Genomic DNA, 19,375 nt, shown 5'->3' on the forward strand with positions numbered 1-19,375 from the left:
GAGAAGGGGACGGCAGAGGATGAGATGGCTGGATGGCATCACTGACTCGATGGATGTGAGTCTGGGTGAACTCTGGGAGTTGGTGATGGACAGGGAGGCCTGGCGTGCTGCAATTCATGGGGTCACAAAGAGTCGGACACGACTGAGCGACTGAACTGAACTGAATTCTGTTCCATGCTGTTATAAAAGTTAAAAATTATTTAACATGTTCTTCCAAATTAAAAATCAAAAGAAAATTATGTAGAGATTTCCAAATTCTTAGTAACCTGTGTTTTTCACTAATGTAACCTATATCATCTCCAAAGTAGATTTAAATCTTTTAAAGGTGCCTGCAGTTGTAATAAGCAAGACTAGTTCTAACCCAAATACATACACACAAAAAAATTGATTCTCAAGGTTTTTTCATAGAAGGCCTCAGTCGTTTTTGTACTCATTCTAACAGCAAACACAAAGTATACTTTCCCTTCTTAATATCTTTTTATTACACAGATATAGGAAGAACAATTGCTTTGAAAATAAAACAGAATTATCATAAACCAAAGACAGGCCTAACCAGACAAAAATCAGCAGATTTCTCCTAAATTTGATAGTTCATAAAAAGTTCAAATCTTTTAGAACTAAAGTTTCCAAGATCATTTTAAGAGCTTAAAAAAAGATGAACAAAATTAGATATAGATATTTAATATCTTCATGAGCACCAAGTACTCACTGCCAATACCAATGTCCTGGTGATTACAATCTGAAATGTTCTGTAGACATTAGGTCTCCAATGGCCTGTTACGATCTGACATGAATTTTATGACCACATACCTATTAAAGAGTAAGAAGACATTTGCTTTCACACTTTTTGAAGCTTAGCAGAGATTTAAAAAAATGGTTTGAGGGACTTTCTCTGAAGTAAAGGTAAGCTTCAAGAAGACCATGAAAAGCAAATCTTCAAAGCTGGTTACATCAATTTAAGCAGACTGCTTAAATGCTGTCACTGTGTCAAAATTCTTGAATGCAAATCTTAATACATCCAAGAAGAGTTTTTGAAGGATCAACGATGGTAGTTATTAAGCTGATTTAAATGCAGACTGAAGTGGAAGACAAGTTTCACTGTGAAGTGGAATTTTTGGAAAACAAAACAAAAAGTGCCCCGCATCTCTAGGACGTGTGCACTCTCCACACGGAGAACCATCCCTGCTTGACTGCGTGTGGCGTCCTGCCCACACGAGCGGCTGCCTCTCTTCTGTGAGAGAGGCAGGGGCGTCTCCAGGCCTCCGCGGAGCATTCCAAAGCCAGTCCTGCAGGGGCCTCGGCCCTGAGCGTGCTCCCTGCTCGGTGCTTACCTTTAGAGAACAAGGAGGATGACACAAAGTGACCAGGGCTCACAGCCCACACCTCCAAGAACACTGAAAAGACCTGCAGAGCCTTCCCGGTGCAGGAGGGACCTCTTTTTAATCTTCTGGTGGTGACGTTTAAGATTTTCCTGAAGAGAAGAGGAGAGTCAAATATTACACTGAGATCTTCCCATGTGATTCAAGTGTATCTAGAATACAAATGGTAGGCTCTGAAGAAATACATTAGATAAAATCAGGAGTCTTCCAAAAGCCATATTCTCTTCTTTCACAAAAAGTATTTTCCCTAAAGAATATGACTTCTCTTTAAACCCTAAAACCTTAAGTGACTAGTTCAACTTCTTCCTCTACACTGAACTACCAGTTGGGAGATGAGAAAAATATAGAAAAATTCTAGGTTGTCAAATAATCACAGTCGTAAATGCCATTAAAATACTTAGGAGAGCTAAACTCACTGAAAAGCAATGAGTTAAAAAGAACAAATAGAAATTTTGTTCTGCCTCTGTCTCTCTTTGATGACATGCATTTCCCGACAATTAACAGAGAAGTGGCCCTTTGAGTTAAATGCCACATAATCATACGTGGAGCATCTACTAAATGTGGGCTCCTGGAGGAAAAGGATTTGGGGTGCTTTTACTTTTTTATACTGATTACCTATACAGTCTAAAATAGCTCCAGGCACACAGTAAGTACTAAAAATAAAATTGGTAAGTAGAAAGAATACTAACCAATTAGCCAATATTCTCAAGGTTGAAAGTTACACAAATGAAACAATTAGAAGCCTACAAGTGTTCTAAGGAGTTTGAAACTGTATTATTTGAAAACAATATTAACAACACCAACATTCCTAAACACATATTAAGTAACTTAGGAATATAATGTTTTAAAAATGTTGTATCTTAAAATATTTATGAGGAAATGTTATAAATATATTATTTCAAGCCAAATTCCTGAAAAGGGGTGGAAATCACACACTGTACATTCACAGTACATTATGCAGTATCAGTTGTAAGAATATTAATATAAGTGAAAGAAACATGCCTTTTTAATACTTTAGTATTAATTATTTTTCATCTTTGAAGAGGTCTACATAAACCAAGTGATAATACAGTTATCTATCAATATATGCATAACTATGCTTAAGTAAATCATTAGCATAATTTTAAAATCAGAAGATGCCATTCTATCAGTACGATTTTCATACATATTTCAAGTAAATATTTATGTTTTATTTAATCTCAAAAAAACCACAAAATTTAAATAGGAAATGCTGAATATTATTCATTTATTTGCTTTCCTGTCACTTACAGACTAAGAACACAGATTGATTTCTTTCAAGTAGTCTTACAACTCTTCCCAAAGTTGATAAATCAGGGAGAAAAAGAAAAAATGCTGAAATCATAACAGATACAACAATCATATTGATAAAGAACTAAATACGTATGTGTTGTATATGTTTTTTAATAAAAATGCAAGGCTTGTATACCCATGGCTGATTCAGGTTGATGTATGACAGAAATCCATACCATATTGTAAAGCAACCACCCTCCACTCAAAAAAAAAAGAAAAAATGCAAGGCTACTAGAAGAACAAACTATTACAAAATATGTGGTTTCATTTGACCCCAAATTCTGCAACTGGCCCTCCAAATACACTGAACGGTGCCCATAGGGCCTTTCACCTCAGGGCACAGGCAACTGTTAAACATACAGACAAAACCACAATAAGAAAACAGGCAGTAAATCTAGGACTGATGATTACCAGTAAAACAATGTTTAGCTGACAGATCATGCCTTGATTATAGTAGTAAAGAGCTTTCCCTATTTCACAAAGAATTCAATTTAATATCTTATATCAGGGCATCAGGATTAAATGTGAAAAAAGGAAGAAATTTTAAAACAAAACTTTAGAAATTCACTGAATTTAGAACAATATTTCCTATCTGGACATGTTGCGAAACCTTTGAAACTAATTTTGGGGAGAGGAGTGAACACAGTTACAAAGAACTAATGACCTTAAAGGGGGTAAAGGAAAACATAAAGTTGGAAATTCTCCTGAAAGAAAAAGATTCCACTACTTGGTTGAATCCCAGGCCCAGGAGGGTCAAGAAGAGGACATAAGTTCCTCAGACAGAGGCCCTGACTGGGAGCTTCTTTAAAATCCTGGTTCCCATTAGAGGGTGATGGATCCCTTGCCGCATCTCCAAAAGCAGGAGCAATGAAGTTTAAGTTTACCACATTTGGAAATTCAGTGTTCAGCGTTTAATTGCACTTGCAAGCATAGATTATTAAGGTACAGTACAAGTGACTTAGCTTCTTACACAACTGTCATAAGCAATCTGCTTTCTCTTTTTTATCCTGACTAATGTTTCCCATAGCTCATAGCTATTACTCAGCTCAGACCACAGGGGGATTCTCCAGGCAGCTTCCTCAATGAGGTAAGACAGGTGATGTGCTCAGATGACACAGAAGTATCACATGGCTATACAAGGTTCTAGGCAAGTACTGAGGTTGAGAGGAAGCAGGCAGTCAGGGACAGCAGACTCTTCACTAGTCCACTGCCTGTACTTTATGGGATGCTGATCTGGGTTACAAAAGTAGCGTCTTCTGATACTATTCCTTATACTTTCTACCAACTTGCATTTCCCGTTCTAACTCACTTGTGCCCTTCAAAATTGACTCATCAGTTAAGTTATTAAGGACTTGTTCCTGTATATTCCTCCCATCGGTTCTCTCTACAGCACTTACAACAGAACATTTTGCAATAGCTGATTTCTGTATCTGCTCTGTCCAAATGTAAGCATTAGCCACAAAGAGTTACTGAGTACCCAAAATGTACCAGTGTGACTGAGGTACTGAAGTTTTAATTTTTACTTAATTAATTTGTATTTAAACTGCCACATAGGGCTGGTAGCTACCATACTGAACAGCACAAATGTGGAGTGCTGCCATTATTTTCACTTGATTTTCTAATTAGCATTTTAAAAATCACCCATTTCCTTCAAATTTAACTGTGGATACCACTTTACATACGTACATACAAGTATATACACACTTGTAATCATGGTATGTAAACTTACTAGTTTATTTTCACTTACACCTAACATTTCTCCACATTTCTAGAACTGCAATGCCCAATACTGTGGCTACATGAGTATTTAAATTTAAATGCTGTTAAATAAAATTAAAAATTCAGTTCCTAAGGTGCATTAGCCACATTTCACATGCTCAGTAGCCATGTGTGTGACTACTGGCTATAATATTAGTGTAAATCATAGGATATTTTCATCAAAGCAAAAAGTTCTCTTGGGAAGTTGTTCTAGAGTCTTCAAAAACTTATTATTTAAAGACAGTATTTTTACAGTGATGTTCTATAATTAGTCTCTACATATATGATTTATAATTAGCACAATATTTGTTTCCTAAATTCCCAAGTGAAATATTTAAACATTACTGTGACTCCGAGTATACACGCCTGAATCACTCCCCAAGAGTTTGGCATTACTGCTTATCTTGCAAGATTAGATTTCTTTTAAGAAAATTTAGCCCTTTTAATACAATGAAAAATCTGTATTTCCAAGTCATAATTTGTAGTTTTTTGGTAAGTGCATAGGTAAATATTCCCCCTCATATTACTCTTTATTTCTTTATTCTCATAACTTGTCATACTTTTTCTCACTTATATGCTAGGATCTTGAAGTCTAAATTTGCATATTCTGCAATAATATGAAACTATCATATCTGTTATCATTTTCTCTGTAACTTCTGTTTTGGATATTTTCCACAATTTTCAGTGATCCTTTTAATTATAATATTTTGATCTGCCAAACATTTTTAATATTCAAGGGTATACTTTATCTTGGTGAGTTCTACTAATGCTTCATATATGAGATGTAAAAGCATTTCCCATGCTACTTTTTAAAAAAATTCCTCTGGTTGTATAAAGTATGGATGAATGCCTTTTCTTGTCTTATCCCTTTTGCAGTTATACCACTACCTAATACCATTGAATGAATATCCTTTAAGTGGCCTCTCCTATAATGAAAAATAGTTAAGTTGTTGTAAGTAAATGGGACTAAATTTGGATTCCTTATAACACTCCTGTAATCCATGTTTTACAAGACAGAAAAAATACTTTTCAGACTCCCTCTAACAAAGGCAATTGTATTAGTTTAGTAAAGAGTAGAAGCGAGGCAAGGATGTGAATAGCAATGTTTTGCCCAAAGATTAAGATAAAATTTGCTGATTACAGCACCTACTCGAGTCTCTAAACTCACTGAATGCTACATTTTAAAAAAACTAGTAGAAGAGGCTGATTTTCCATCTGTACTGACACTGGCAAAGAAATCACAGTGGCTGCAGAGGCAAGAAAGCTGAGGTCGTGAGGGACAGGGATTTGCTGAGGTCACAGGATGAAGGGCATTTCTCTCAACTCTCACTGACCAAGAAGTCAGGGGCTCAAGGAAAACTTCTGTCCAAATCTGCAAGCGGCAGAGAATTCTCTTCTACTACCTGAGTTACACGTCTGTTCCGGCATCATTACCACTGATGTTTTAAACGTCTTCCAGTATGTAGTAGATTTAGACTTACCCTCATTGTTGAATCACTATCAAATAAAGTAAGTCACTAGAAAATCTGAAAGTTAGAAGTAAACTGAGAAATCTATTAATTGCTTATAGTGAAATAATTTGCCAACAATTCTCAAGATTAAGAAATAGTTTCTCTTCATTTATTTAAATTTTAAGATGCTTTCAAATGTTTTAAGTTTCTTTTGAAAGGTCTAATATCTTTCTTAAATTTATTGGTAAGTATTATGCTTTGTTTGTTACAGTTCTGAGTGGGGTCTTTTCCCAGTGTTTTTTCAGTTGGTATAAAGATACAGTATATCCAGAACTTTATTTTTCCTGTTTATAAAAATGGCTTTAAAGCTGACCGCCATAGGTTTTCTTAATCAGTCATGTCATCTAAAAGTGAAATATTTTTCTTATTTTGTTAACAGTATTAGATGGAGTTACTGGTGGTTGTTAAATAAACTAATAATAAAAATAACAGTTTTGCTCCTGAATTTAAGTTTATAAATCTGGCAATATTAGATCATCCCTTATATGCTACCCACCTATACAGTACTACTCTGCCCTGTGATACTGTTTTGCTTGCTGAGGTTCAACTAATCACTCATGACTCAGCAAAGAGAAACATATTTGACCAAGAAGAACTTGAAAGAAAAGGGTCCCAGTTCCTAAATAATCAATACTGTATATGCTAACTATATAAAGTTGTCCTAATACTGACACTGTTCATAAAAATCAAGTAAGAAGTATCTTTCCTCTATAAAAATCCTGTAATTACATGGTCACTTCAGTACTATGTGATTTTCATACCTAAAGTTACTCTTGGATAGGAAACTAGATATTTAAGAGATGATATTAAGAGCGCTGGGTTTATTTCTTGGATGAACTATTTCAGAGAAATCAAAAGTCACAGTTTACAAGGGAAAATTCTTCTTAGAATAAATGTGGATGGTGTAACAGATTAAAATATTTGTTATCCTGCAAACCCTAATGATAGAACTGATTCAGAAACAATTGGCAATGGATTAAACCACAACAGGAAAGGGGGAAAGGCTCCATGGAGAGACTGGGCTGTTGGCACTGACCAATTCTAACACTGTGAAGAGAGTGACAAGCAGACACACCACATGCTCCGTGATGTGGTTCAGCATAAAGGCACAGCTTCATGTACGAGGTATTCCTGTCCACTCCACCTAAACCCTAAAATCAAAGCTCAACCTGGATCTAACCAGGTCTGTTGAGCTAACTTCTAATTTGCAGGAAATGTAGAGGTCAATGGAATATATTAACTGGGAAGCCACCAGAAATATCCAGAATAGGGGCTATTCTATGGGACAACTTCCCCAGCTCCTTTGAAGAGTCAAGAACAGGAAGGACAGAGAGATGAAGAGAGGAAGGGAAGGGAGGAAGGGAGAGGCAAGGAGGAAGGGAAGCAGGTAGTGAGGAAGAAAAGACTTCAACTATGCAGCCGTCCGAACAACCTAACACAACAAGGATTTTGTGTGGATTCTGAACAAACGGCCCAAATATCATATAACAATTTTGAATCAAAAGCATGGGGGACTGAATAGGGAGATAGTATCAACTGATACACGTAAGTTTTGTTAATTTTATTTGATGTATTAGAGGTATTGTAGTTATATTAAAAAGTCTTTCTTTCCCTACTGTATAGCACAGGAACTATATTCAATATCTGATGGAATATGAAAAAGAATGTGTGTGTATATATATATGTGTGTGTATGTATGTATGTGTGTGTGTGTATTTATATGGGTAACTGAATCACTTTGCTATTTGACAGAAACTACCACAACATTGTAAGTCAACTATACTCCAATAAAATAAACTTTTTAAAAGTCCTTGTTTTTATAAAAGAGTTGACTATTGAAGAAGGTAGAAGTAAAAAAGACTTGAGGTCTGGGATATTCTTCAAAATAGTTGAGCAAACAGGAGGAGGTAGATGAAGCAACCGTGGCAAAAATTTCTAATTGTTAAATCCGGACCACAGACGTAGGGAGTTTATTACACTAGTCTCTTTTCCTTTACATGTTTGAAATTTTTCATAATTATAGAAACCCAGGCCCCTAGAATATCACCTATTAAGCCAAATACAGTCTAAGTAAAAATAGAACTATTATCTACTGCCTTGCCACACATCGAACATGCTCACCCTGTACAAAGCAAGGGTGCAAAAGACAGCACAGACTGCCCCGTGGTTGGCACGAATGTACCCACATTGTAAAACAGTCATTTAAAAATTAAATTTGACTTGCATATATTGTTACTGTGTATATGTGTATATGCAAGGAAAAACTATAAATTCTAGTCCAATGATACTTTAGGAAACAAAATATCAGAGAAACAGAAAAATCTGTACCCCTAACAATCAAATATAAGATATTATGGTTTGTTGGGTACACTGAACCAATGCAAAGGAAAGTACTTTGATATTATACCTCTTTCATATCTCAATAAACTCATGCTGCCTTCTGATTTTAATGGTACATATTACACTTGGGTTTGCATTTTCAAAACTATTCCCGATTCAAATGACCCCTTCCTTTAACCAACCAATATTCTTTTCTCTGAATGAGGTTGACTGGTCTCAGGTAAGTGACAGGAGGTTGTGTGTTACAGCCTCACTGTGCAAAATATGAAACAGCATATTTTATTCACAGCAGGTACTCAAGTATTCAAGTGAAAGATTTTAACACCCACACAGGTATTTGGATTTATATGTTCCTCAAACATTTAAATGAATCTCTAAGAGTAAAGTATGTGGCAGAGATACCCTGAAAAGTGCCCCTCATACGCTCCACCACATCATCACCACCACGGAACCACAGTCATCATTTATCTGTCCCCACATAAAGTGTCCCTACAGCATAAGAGAGAACTGTCTACTTGTCTTATTTTCACAGCAATTAGAGATGTTATCTTTTTTAAATTCTTGGTTTCGCTTTTTCTGTATTAATGATCGCTTAGTGATGGAGAAGGCAATGGCACCCCACTCCAGTACTCTTGCCTGGAAAATCCCATGGATGGAGGAGCCTGGTGGGCTATAGTCCATAGGGTCGCTGGGAGTCAGACACGACTGAGCGACATCACTTTCACTTTTCACTTTCATGCACTGGAGAAGGAAATGGCAACCCACTCCAGTGTTCTTGCCTGGAGAATCCCAGGGACGGGGGAGCCTGGTGGGCTGCCGTCTATGGGGTTGCACAGACTCGGACACGACTGAGGTGACTTAGCAGCAGCAGCAGTGATGGATAAGACTTTTTCCAACTTGGTAACACAGAAGCAAATCCTCCACAAATTTTGTTAGTTTTATATTCTTATAAACTTAAGACTTCTTTCATAATACTGCATGTTAGTATTTCCTCCAAATAACTTGTAAATTTAAATGCTATGCTTGTCCAAAAAATGTTTGCTTTTAATGCCTTGTTACATTTTAACATTTAAAATGCAGCAGGCGTTCTTAATGTGTGTGCAAAATCACTTCAGTCGTGTCTGACTGTGCGATCCTATGGATTGTAGCTGACCAGGCTCCTCTCTCCATGGGATTCTCAAGGCAAGAATATTGGAGTGGGTTTCCATGCCCTCTTCCAAAGGACCTTCCTGACCTAGGGTTGGAACCTGCGTCTCTTTTGTCTCCTGCATTGGTAGGCAGGTTCTTTACCACTGGCGCCACCTGCGAATCCTATTCTTCTAATTATGACTACAATCTCATCTGTAAGTCAATAGACATACAAACCAACTTCCTACATTCACTTGGCTGGGAACACATTGGGGCCCAGATGCCCGCCACACTGAGGCAGAGCTGGGCAGTACAGGGGACCTTTAACTAGCAGCTTCTGGCCACTCTGCTCCCCTTTAGCAGGAGTAGGTGGTATTTACAGGATTCAGTGAGATCATATGGTAAAGTGTATACATATAAGCACAAACCATGCTTGCTTATGTCTTCTCCCTTCAAAGGCTCTACCTGAATCAGTAAATTACTCTAGGAACTCATGATACAATTTACCTAACTAGAAAACCGTATATTGTTGTAAAGGGCAGAGTTGCTATGAACTACTATAATTATTAACACTGGTTTATAAAATGCTAGTTTAAAGGTGTAAAAAAATAACTTGGTACCTGCTAGAAATGTTTACTGGAAAAAAATTTTTAATCCTATAGCAAGGAAATCAGTTTGAAATTGGGTAGACTAAAGCAATTTTACATTTCTCTTATGAAGTTATAGAATAGTACATAATTTATATGGGAATATTTGAAAAGCCCTGAAATAGTATATGTAAAAATCAATAATGTATTTTTACTTGATGGTATCATGTAAAATACCATGTAGGACAGAAATCTTTACTCAGCATATAAAATAAAAAGCTTAAATGAATTCTTAGCTTTTCATTTCAATTTAGGGCAATAATATGGAATGGATATATATTGTGTGTATATATGCATACACACATGCATGCATATGCATACACATATATATATATATCACATACACATAAAGTGAGGAGACGAGATCTGAGATAGCCTCAACTAGAGTAGTTCATATATCTGCGATCCCTCCATGTATTAGTAGCAGAGCAGGAACTAGGTCTCAGATCTTCGGCTTGACGTCTAAATGTTCTTTCCATGGTTTTAGTCTTCCTAAGGCCTAAGCACAGGGACAGCGTAGTTTTTCGTGACACTACTATCAGCAAGTGCTAGACAGCCTAGTAAGTGTTCAGTAACTTACCAAGTTGATTAATTCTATCCAACTGATTAGGGTCATGGGAAATGATACTTCCAGTGTTGAAAGAATTCTCTCTTACTGAGATCTTACAACGGAAGAATTCTATATTGTAAGCAAAAATAAGGACACTGGATTATGAAATACCTATCTTAAATTTAATTCAAATATTTCACCTGAAAATCATTAAAGTACTTGCACTTATTGTGAATTAAATTGAATTAATCTACAAATACAAAAACTTTCTTTGTACACAGAGGGGTTTAAGGATGCAAGCTTATAAGTCTCAGTTAATAGTCAAACGCAACTGATCTGATTCTAGAGCCCAACCTCTTAATCACGACAACTCAGAAATGTAAAACCGCTTTGTATAATTTTAATTTTATTAAGTGATCATACAGGATAGGCTTTATGAGATCTGCTGATATTCACATTTCTTGGTACCTTAGAAACTTCAAGTTTCCTTATTTTAAGTAAGCTATACAAAAGCCAAGAATTCATAAGTCCCTACTAATTTCTAAGATCCAGTCTCAAAGAGTTTCTGTTCAATTTTTATGTAAAAATGAATAACCTCATTTCATGAGGAAAATAAACTGAATAACGAACACACTATAGATCAATTCTCAAGGTATCCTTAAGAAAGGATGCTTTTTAAAAAAAGCCACAACTTTACTGTAATTACTAGGTTAATGTCTACCCCCCCGACAGACTCTAAACTGAAGGTGACATCAGTCATATTTGTGACTACAGCCCCTATGCCTAGTGTAGTGCCTGACACATACAGCAGACTGTCAGTAAGAATTTACAGAATGAATGACTGGGATATACTCTTTTATCTATTATATTTATTTAGTAAAGATCCCTAGCACATGTGTGCTAAGTCGCTTCAGTTGTGTCCAACTTTAGCCTGCCTAGTTTCTCCTCTGTCCATGGGATTCTCTAGGTAAGAATATTGGAGAGAGTTGCCATGCCCTCCTTCAGGCAACTGCCTGACCCAGGGATCGAACCTGTGTCTCCTCCACTGGCAGGGGGGTTCTTTATCACTAGCACCACCTGGGGAGCCCAAAGATCCCTAGTAGTAGCAACTAAATATTGCTTGTAACATTTATTTTACATAAGACTTAATACATTTTTATCATTATTTAATAATGTTTAAGATGTCACAATTTTTCTTCAAATGATCCTTGTGATTTTTATCAGTAAGAATTCCTTCTTTATAAACTTCTGTCTTAGGTTCTTAAAAGAATGGATCTTGAAAGGTACTCCATTTTATTTTCCACATTTAAAAGCTGCTTTCATCTATGAACTGAAAATGATTTTTCCTTCCCACCATTATAAACAATAATTTTATTAAAATTTACCTTTCTGAAACTTCCAATTCCACACCATTGCTAATCATCATTTATTCTGATAGTGGTAGTCCCCAAACTTCTTTTAGAAAACACTGTATCACAACATACCAAGCAGATACCGATTCACTAAACTGAAAAGTTACAGTTATGTCCATCATATAAATGATGACTGTTAGTAGACTTTTGTTCACTTAGAAACGAGGGTTATTTTTCATTCATTTTAGTAAAAGAAAGGCTATGTATCCCCTTCCATCTGTGATGTTTACATAACTATGTGGTTAAACATTTTTATGTGGCTAAATGCCCAATTCTCCACCTGCCCATGGACCAGTCGAAGCTAACTGCATAGAACCTAAAACAGCCATCATAGAAATGTGATGTCGTGAAAATTGCAAGGCTCGATGCCCAGCCAGGATCATTTTCCTCTAGACACTCCTCCTGGGAGGATGGGAATGACATCTTTCTCCTAGCAGTGACAAACAAACTGCCTTATCAGCTGATAAGATCTTCAAATCAGAATACTTGAAAGGGAGGCTGGAGTCCTTCTTCTGAGTGTACCCAGGAAAAAATTATAATAGAAGTCACTGCAGAGACTGAAGTCAATATCACAATCTTGAGGAGGAAATTAACAACAGACTTACCCTGGATTTTTGCCACTTGAAAAATATTTATAGTTATTTAATTTTTAAAATAGCTTATATATTTTAGCAGTAAATTAGGGGAAAGAACATGTCTCATCTAAAAGTAAATCTTTCTGATTTTAGGTTCTTACTGGATTGCATGCTCTGATTCAATCTGCTTTCATATTATCAGCTGAATAAAGAAAAGTGAGTCTTCAATGAGTTTTTTTTTTTAATGTTGACAGATCCAACTTAGAAACAAACTAACTTTATCATTTTTTAAACATCACTTCCCTTAGACAAGATTCACTGTGTCCTACAGAAAAAGTGTAAATGTTTAGTCATCCAAATAGTCTATCATATATATTTTCAAAAATCTAATAAATATGCACATTTCAGAATAAGCTATAAAAGAAACAAATTTTACAGTTATTTCTTTCAAAAAGGGATAAAAGTTGATTAAGGAAATCATACTATCATTAAAAAATGTCTCTATGTAACAACTCAATGATATAAAGCGAGAGATAAATAAATCCCTGTGCTGGCCTGACACTAGAATGGAATAGTTGCTAAGGAGAGGAGAGTGCTTAGTTCATGGATGACATCTATTTTAATAATCTTAAATTCAGCTGAAGAAATCAGGGCCATCATTCACTGCATTCAATCTTAAAACGTAAGAATTCTCTTCAGAAAACGAAATTCTTATAAGAACATGACTTTAACAAGGCTTTGCTGCAAATTCTTAAGAACATCTAAGAAAACAGAATAGCAGCAGAAAAAAAACTTCCGTGGTTAGAATTCAGTCTTTTTGCGTGTTTCGATTAGAAGATATTCATTTAATAAATGATACATATTTAAAGTTCAGAAGACAAGTCATCAGTTACCTTAGTAAATAAATATGAGATCCCTGTTTCCCTGCTTTCCTCACACACCTGCTTATGCCTTTCTAAAGTATTGGCTCCAGTTGCCATTTTATCTACACTGTAATCACCATCTACACTGCGCGTTTAAGAGCAGTTAGGAAGCACCTCTGGTTTGAATGGCACCATCTTCCTTTGGGCACTCAGCTGTCCGGACGGCATAGAGCAGACTATCCATAGACCGAGTGCAGGGAGGTCAGATGCCGCCATCCAGGGCACTAGGCTCGCTGTCAGCGTGAGAATGTTCATATGGTGACAGACGCTGTGTGAGGCGCTTGTCACACGTGCTAGTCCTGACACGTTTGTTACTAACCTCTAGAAAATACGGTCACATTCAACTAACATCATTTTGACACCTCTAACTGCAAAAGAAAAACTACCCAAACTATGTCAATCTCAAAAATTGTTAAGTCTGACACAGAATCACAATCTATTATTAATATCTGGCCTTCATCACACTGTCCAGTTATCAAAAGCTACTATGTCCACAGAGACACTCAAGTAAGCTCTGATAAACACTGATTTTGGATTTCAACCTTTATAATTTACTAATTCCACTCCTGTCCAAAGTTAATGAATCATGGATCTGACAGGACACAGATATTCAAATAAAAGGGTATACAGGAGCCAAACACAAAGAGGATAAAACTATTAAGTTTCAGGTCACTTGAAGGACATTAAAATGTAGCCAAATTTGAATTACTTTCTCAGTGCAAACATGTGAAAGGCAGAGAGACAGGTCTGATTGTTTCACTACAATTTGATTCTGTGCTATATTATGAACAGCTACTCCATTTTATTTTGGCTACATAAATATCTTAAGAACTTCGTATTTTCCACAGAGGTATAGTAATAATGATATGTTTTAAAGGCTTAATGTCAGTCAGTGTATTTGATTATTTGATATTATACTTTCTTTCTTCCTCCCTATCATCTTATAATGTAATTAAAAAGGAAGCAGGAATCAACAGGCTACTTCACTGCAAAATTTATGACATTTACTTTGAATGAGGAGCAGCTATGAAACTAATTCAGTTTGGCAGAAACTTTACTCAAGGAACATTTAAAATATGCTATTTTAAAATGATGATTATCTATAGCAGAACTATAAAAAACTGAATGTGTTAAACTGATTTTCACACTTAATATTATTTTCTTATCAACATTAAGCATTATAAAAATCTCTTATCTACAAAACCATTCCTTACATTTATCTTATTATAGATGTAAATCATAGACATATAAATTCAAAACTTGGCATTAATTTTGTCCTAGATTCTAAAAGCTCTAAAATTTTAATTCAGATACAATGGTATCTGTGTGTGTATGCTTCTCACACACACACAGTAAGTTAAAGGGAAACTCTTACCATGGGTTTTCTTTTGCCAGTCAGTTCTTCCATGGCTCTCCCGGCAGGGCCTCCTCTGTTGAGCAGACAGCAGCCAAATCACAACATGACTTTTGGATGCTCACGTCTTCAGATGGGAGTTTTCGGCCAATTGCCAGTTGAGAATTTAAACTGAAACTAAATTACCCAAACTTTATTAAATTGTTTCCACACCCACTAACTGATAATGAGTAAAGACTCTAAGCTGGAAAATTAAGTGAGTTGAGTTTGATTCACCTCTTTTCAAGCAGTCATTAACATGTTTAAGAAGAAATGCTAGGATAGAAAATATTATCTACAGAGAACAGTTTTAGGTAAACTTCAACTGTTTCCAAAAAGTTCCCACAATTATTCTGTAACCCAAGTTAACACATGACAAAGATGGTATTTATTCAATGATGTATCTATAAAACATAGAGTCACAAATTTAAATTCTGTCATTGAATCTACCTGAAAACTAATTATAATATGGAGAAACACTCTGACAATATCATCTATATGTATATAAAGTATTTGTTAAGTTATCACCTACTTGCAGTCCACACCATTAAGAAGTTAAAGGTTACATGCCCTGACTGCAAGCATCATCCTCTGTACTGAGAAGAAAAATGTCTGGCTACCACTTCCAATTACACTGCACCAACAACTCTGCCCCCTTTCTGTACCAGCTGAGGCTCCTTTTCTCTCAATCACTACAGTTGGTCTTTGTAGCACCTGTCAATTATATACGGTCTTCAATCATTGGGCTTTCTGATTAAGTTGTACAGTCTCTCTCTGTTCTGATACTTCTCAAGTATTTGGCATATTACATTGTTCCCACCTGTGGTTAAGATAGTCCCTCAGATCCCCAGGAGCATTTCTGCCTGGTCAGAAGTTGGCCCATTCAATAACATTTTTTCCCTGACAATGTAAAGCTTCAGTAAATATACAATAAAGCTAAAATGAAGACAGGAAAGAAAAGGAAAACACTGTCTTACCTTCCCAAGGTATCATATTTGCTACTCATTAAAAACAGTTTCTGAATGTCACCTATAACAGGTGCAGACTCAGTGTACATAATTAGACAGTCACGCAGGACTCAGATCAGAATGCTGACCGTGACACACCCCTATCCTCAGATTCCATGCCCGCCCTCCTCTCACACACATGAAGGCAAGTGCACTTGCATCTCTAGCCCACCCACACCCTGAGAGGTTCCTCCCATCAGTAACCTGGTATTATATACAAGGTATCACATACAAGAGAACATAAAGTAAAGGGTCAATTTACAGTTAAACCAGGAGAAACTGACTTCAGAACAAAGCCCAAAGCTTACCAAAACTGCTGTGTCTTAAGAGTTAATCACACTGACCTCAAATAGTTTGATATCCTAGAAAAAGGCTTACTCCATTCTATCCAATAATTTTAATCCCAAATCCTCAGCAGCAATAACACTTAAGAACTATTCAGAGATGAACAGAGTTCTTTCCTGGATAGTAGGAGCTACAACGTTAACCTCCTTTCTCAAGGAGTTTTATAATATAAAACTTTGAACATGGGGGTTGTGGGAGGAGAAGACAGTTCATGATGTATGACTGGTAGATTTCCAAGAGAGAAACAAGCACACAGTGGCAGTTTAAATTGTTTGAATAGATTTGTCACATGTGGGGTGATCTGAGAAGACTTTCTATAAAGATGTATTTTGAAAGCAGAAAATATACAACCATTTTATTATTATTGAGCCTGATGAAGCCCACAGAGCAAAACTTAATTAAATATAGACTATGACTGTGGGAGTATTCATGCCCTTACTCTGGAATAAGATCAAAGATAAATTCCTTAGTCAAATGAAATTGCAGACCATGAGATATTTTAAAAATCAAGCCTTCAGTATAAGAGAAACAATTCTAAACTTGTTCATGTCACTCATCCTAAAGATTCCAATCATCATCGTAGTGATTTAATTTAATTTTTAGTACAAGGGACATAATTCTGAAAAGTTACTACCACAGTAACAAAATCATGAACCAGAAAGCACAGAATGCTTCTTTTGGTGTGAACAACATTATTGATAACGCACCTACATAACAGAGCTAGTTTCATACTCCAGCAATGATGACTTGTCAAGTGTTTGTGTGCCTATATATAATCTTAAATACATTCAACTAGTTCACTTATAACAGTTTTAACATTTAACACCACCCCTCATTTTAATGGAGAAACAGGTCCAGCAGTAATATTACTTGTCCAAAGTCACACAGCTAGATAGCAGCAAAATCAAGACCCCTTAATAACCAGTGTTTCTTTTACTATAGTTAAGTAAATAAAGAATTATGCCTAAGAAAGATATAATTTTATTAAAAACATGTAAACCTTTTAACCTCAACATCAAATCTCAAATATACAGATCACTAGCTCCAAAGATGCAAAGACTCAATTCACGAAGTTAGGGGAAGAAGAATGTATGATTAATTTAAACCCCACAGGCATTCAGTCTTATACCCAAATCTTACACACTCAGAACATGAGTTTGAGGAATATATAAAATTTCATCTGAAGTTTCTCTACAGGCCAGTATCATTGATGAACACAGATGCAAAAATCCTCAACAAAATTTTAGCAAACAGAATTCAACAGGACATTAAAAAGCTCAGACACCATGATCAACTTGGGTTTATTCCAGGGATGCAAGGATTCTTCAATATACACAAATCAATCAATGTGATACACCATATTAACAAATTGAAAAATAAAAAACAAATGATCTCAATAGATGCAGAAAAAGTCTTTGACAAAATTCAGCACCCATTTATGATTAAGACTATTCAAAAAATGGGCACAGAAGGAACCTACCTCAACACAGTAAAGGCCATGTATGATAAGCCCACACCAAACATTATTCTCAGTGGTGAAACACTGAAAGCATTCCCCCTAAGATCAGGAACAAGACAAGGGTGTCCACTTTGATCCCTATATTATTCAACATAGTTTTGGAAGTCCTAGCTACAGCAATCAGAGAAGAAAAGAAATAAAAGGAATCCAGATCAGAAAGGAAGTAAAGCTCTCACTGTTTGCAGATGACATGATACTGTACATAGAAAACCCTAAAGATACTATCAAAAAATTACTAGAGCTAATCAGTGAATTCAGCAAAGTCACAGGATACAAAATCAATACACAGAAATAACTTGCATTCCTATATACTAACAATGAAAAATCAGAAAGAGAAACTAAGGAATCAACCCTATTCACCACTGCAGCAAAAAGAATAAAATATCTAGGAATAAACTTACCTAAGGAGACAAAAGAACTGTACACAGAAAATTTTAAGACACTAATGAAAGAAATCAAAGATGACATAAACAGATGGAGAGATATTCCAAATTCCTGGGTAGGAAGAATAAAGGTAGGAATAAATAAAATTGTCACTGTGAAAATGACAATACTATCACATGCAATCTACAGATTCAATGTGATCCCCATCAAATTACCAATGGCATTTTTCACAGAACTAGAACAAAAAATTTCACAATTCATATGGAGACACAAAAGACCCCGAATAGCAAAAGCAGTCTTGAGAAAGAAGAATGGAGGTGGAGGAATCAACCTTCCTGACTTCAGATTATATGACAAAGGTACAGTCATCAAGACAGTATGGTACTGGCACAAAAACAGAAATACAGACCAAATGGAACAAGACAGAAAGCCCAGAAATAAACCCATGCACCTATGGGTATCTTATTTTTGACAAAAGAGACAAGAATATACAATGGGGCAAAGACAGCCTCTTCAATAAATGGTGCTGGGAAAACTGTACAGCTACATGTAAAAGAATAAAATTAGAACACTTCCTAACACCAGACACAAAGATGAATTAAAAATGGATTAAAGACCTAAATGTATGACTGGAAAAAATAAAACTCATAGAGGAAAACATAGGCTCGATGACATAAATCAAAGCAAGATCCTCTATGACCCACCTCCTAGAGTAACAGAAATAAAAATAAAAGTAAACAAGTGGGACCTGATTAAACTTGAAAGCTTTTGCACAGCAAAGGAAATGATCAGCAAGGTGATAAGACAACTCTCAGAATGGGAGAAAATAATAGCAAATGAAACAACTTGACTAAGGATTAATTTCCAAAATATATAAGGAACTCATACAACTCAATACCAGAAAAACAAACAACCCAATCAAAAAGTGGGAAAAAGACCTAAACAGACATTTCTCCGAAGAAGACATACAAATGGCTAACAAACACATGAAAAGATGCTCAACATAGCTCATTATTAGAGAAATGCAAATAAAAATTGCAGTGAGATATCACCTCACACTGGTCAGAATGGCCATCAGAGTATTACTCAGCCATTAAAAAGAATACATTTGAATCAGTTCTAATGAGGTGGATGGAACTGGAGCCTATTATACAGAGTGAAGTAAGCCAGAAAGAAGAACACCAATACAGCAT

General features: G+C 35.8%; 1 protein-coding gene and 1 long non-coding RNA gene across 2 annotated transcripts in view; both read right to left on the reverse strand.

The window, feature by feature from the left end:
• The window catches only part of ZEB1 (zinc finger E-box binding homeobox 1), a 198,039-nt gene that overhangs the window by 132,451 nt on the left and 46,213 nt on the right, over nucleotides 1-19,375 (reverse strand).
• The window catches only part of LOC105003059, a 19,076-nt gene continuing 1,084 nt past the window's right edge, over nucleotides 1,384-19,375 (reverse strand). The window contains exons 2-3 of the long non-coding RNA XR_827068.1: nucleotides 14,910-15,065; nucleotides 1,384-1,471 (exon numbers count right to left, since the gene is read on the reverse strand). This is a non-coding gene — a long non-coding RNA (uncharacterized LOC105003059). The remainder of the gene's footprint in view (nucleotides 1,472-14,909; nucleotides 15,066-19,375) is intronic.

This window comes from Bison bison, unplaced genomic scaffold (assembly GCF_000754665.1).
Source record: "Bison bison bison isolate TAMUID 2011002044 unplaced genomic scaffold, Bison_UMD1.0 scf7180017864461, whole genome shotgun sequence".
NCBI classification, from domain to species: Eukaryota; Metazoa; Chordata; class Mammalia; order Artiodactyla; family Bovidae; genus Bison; species Bison bison.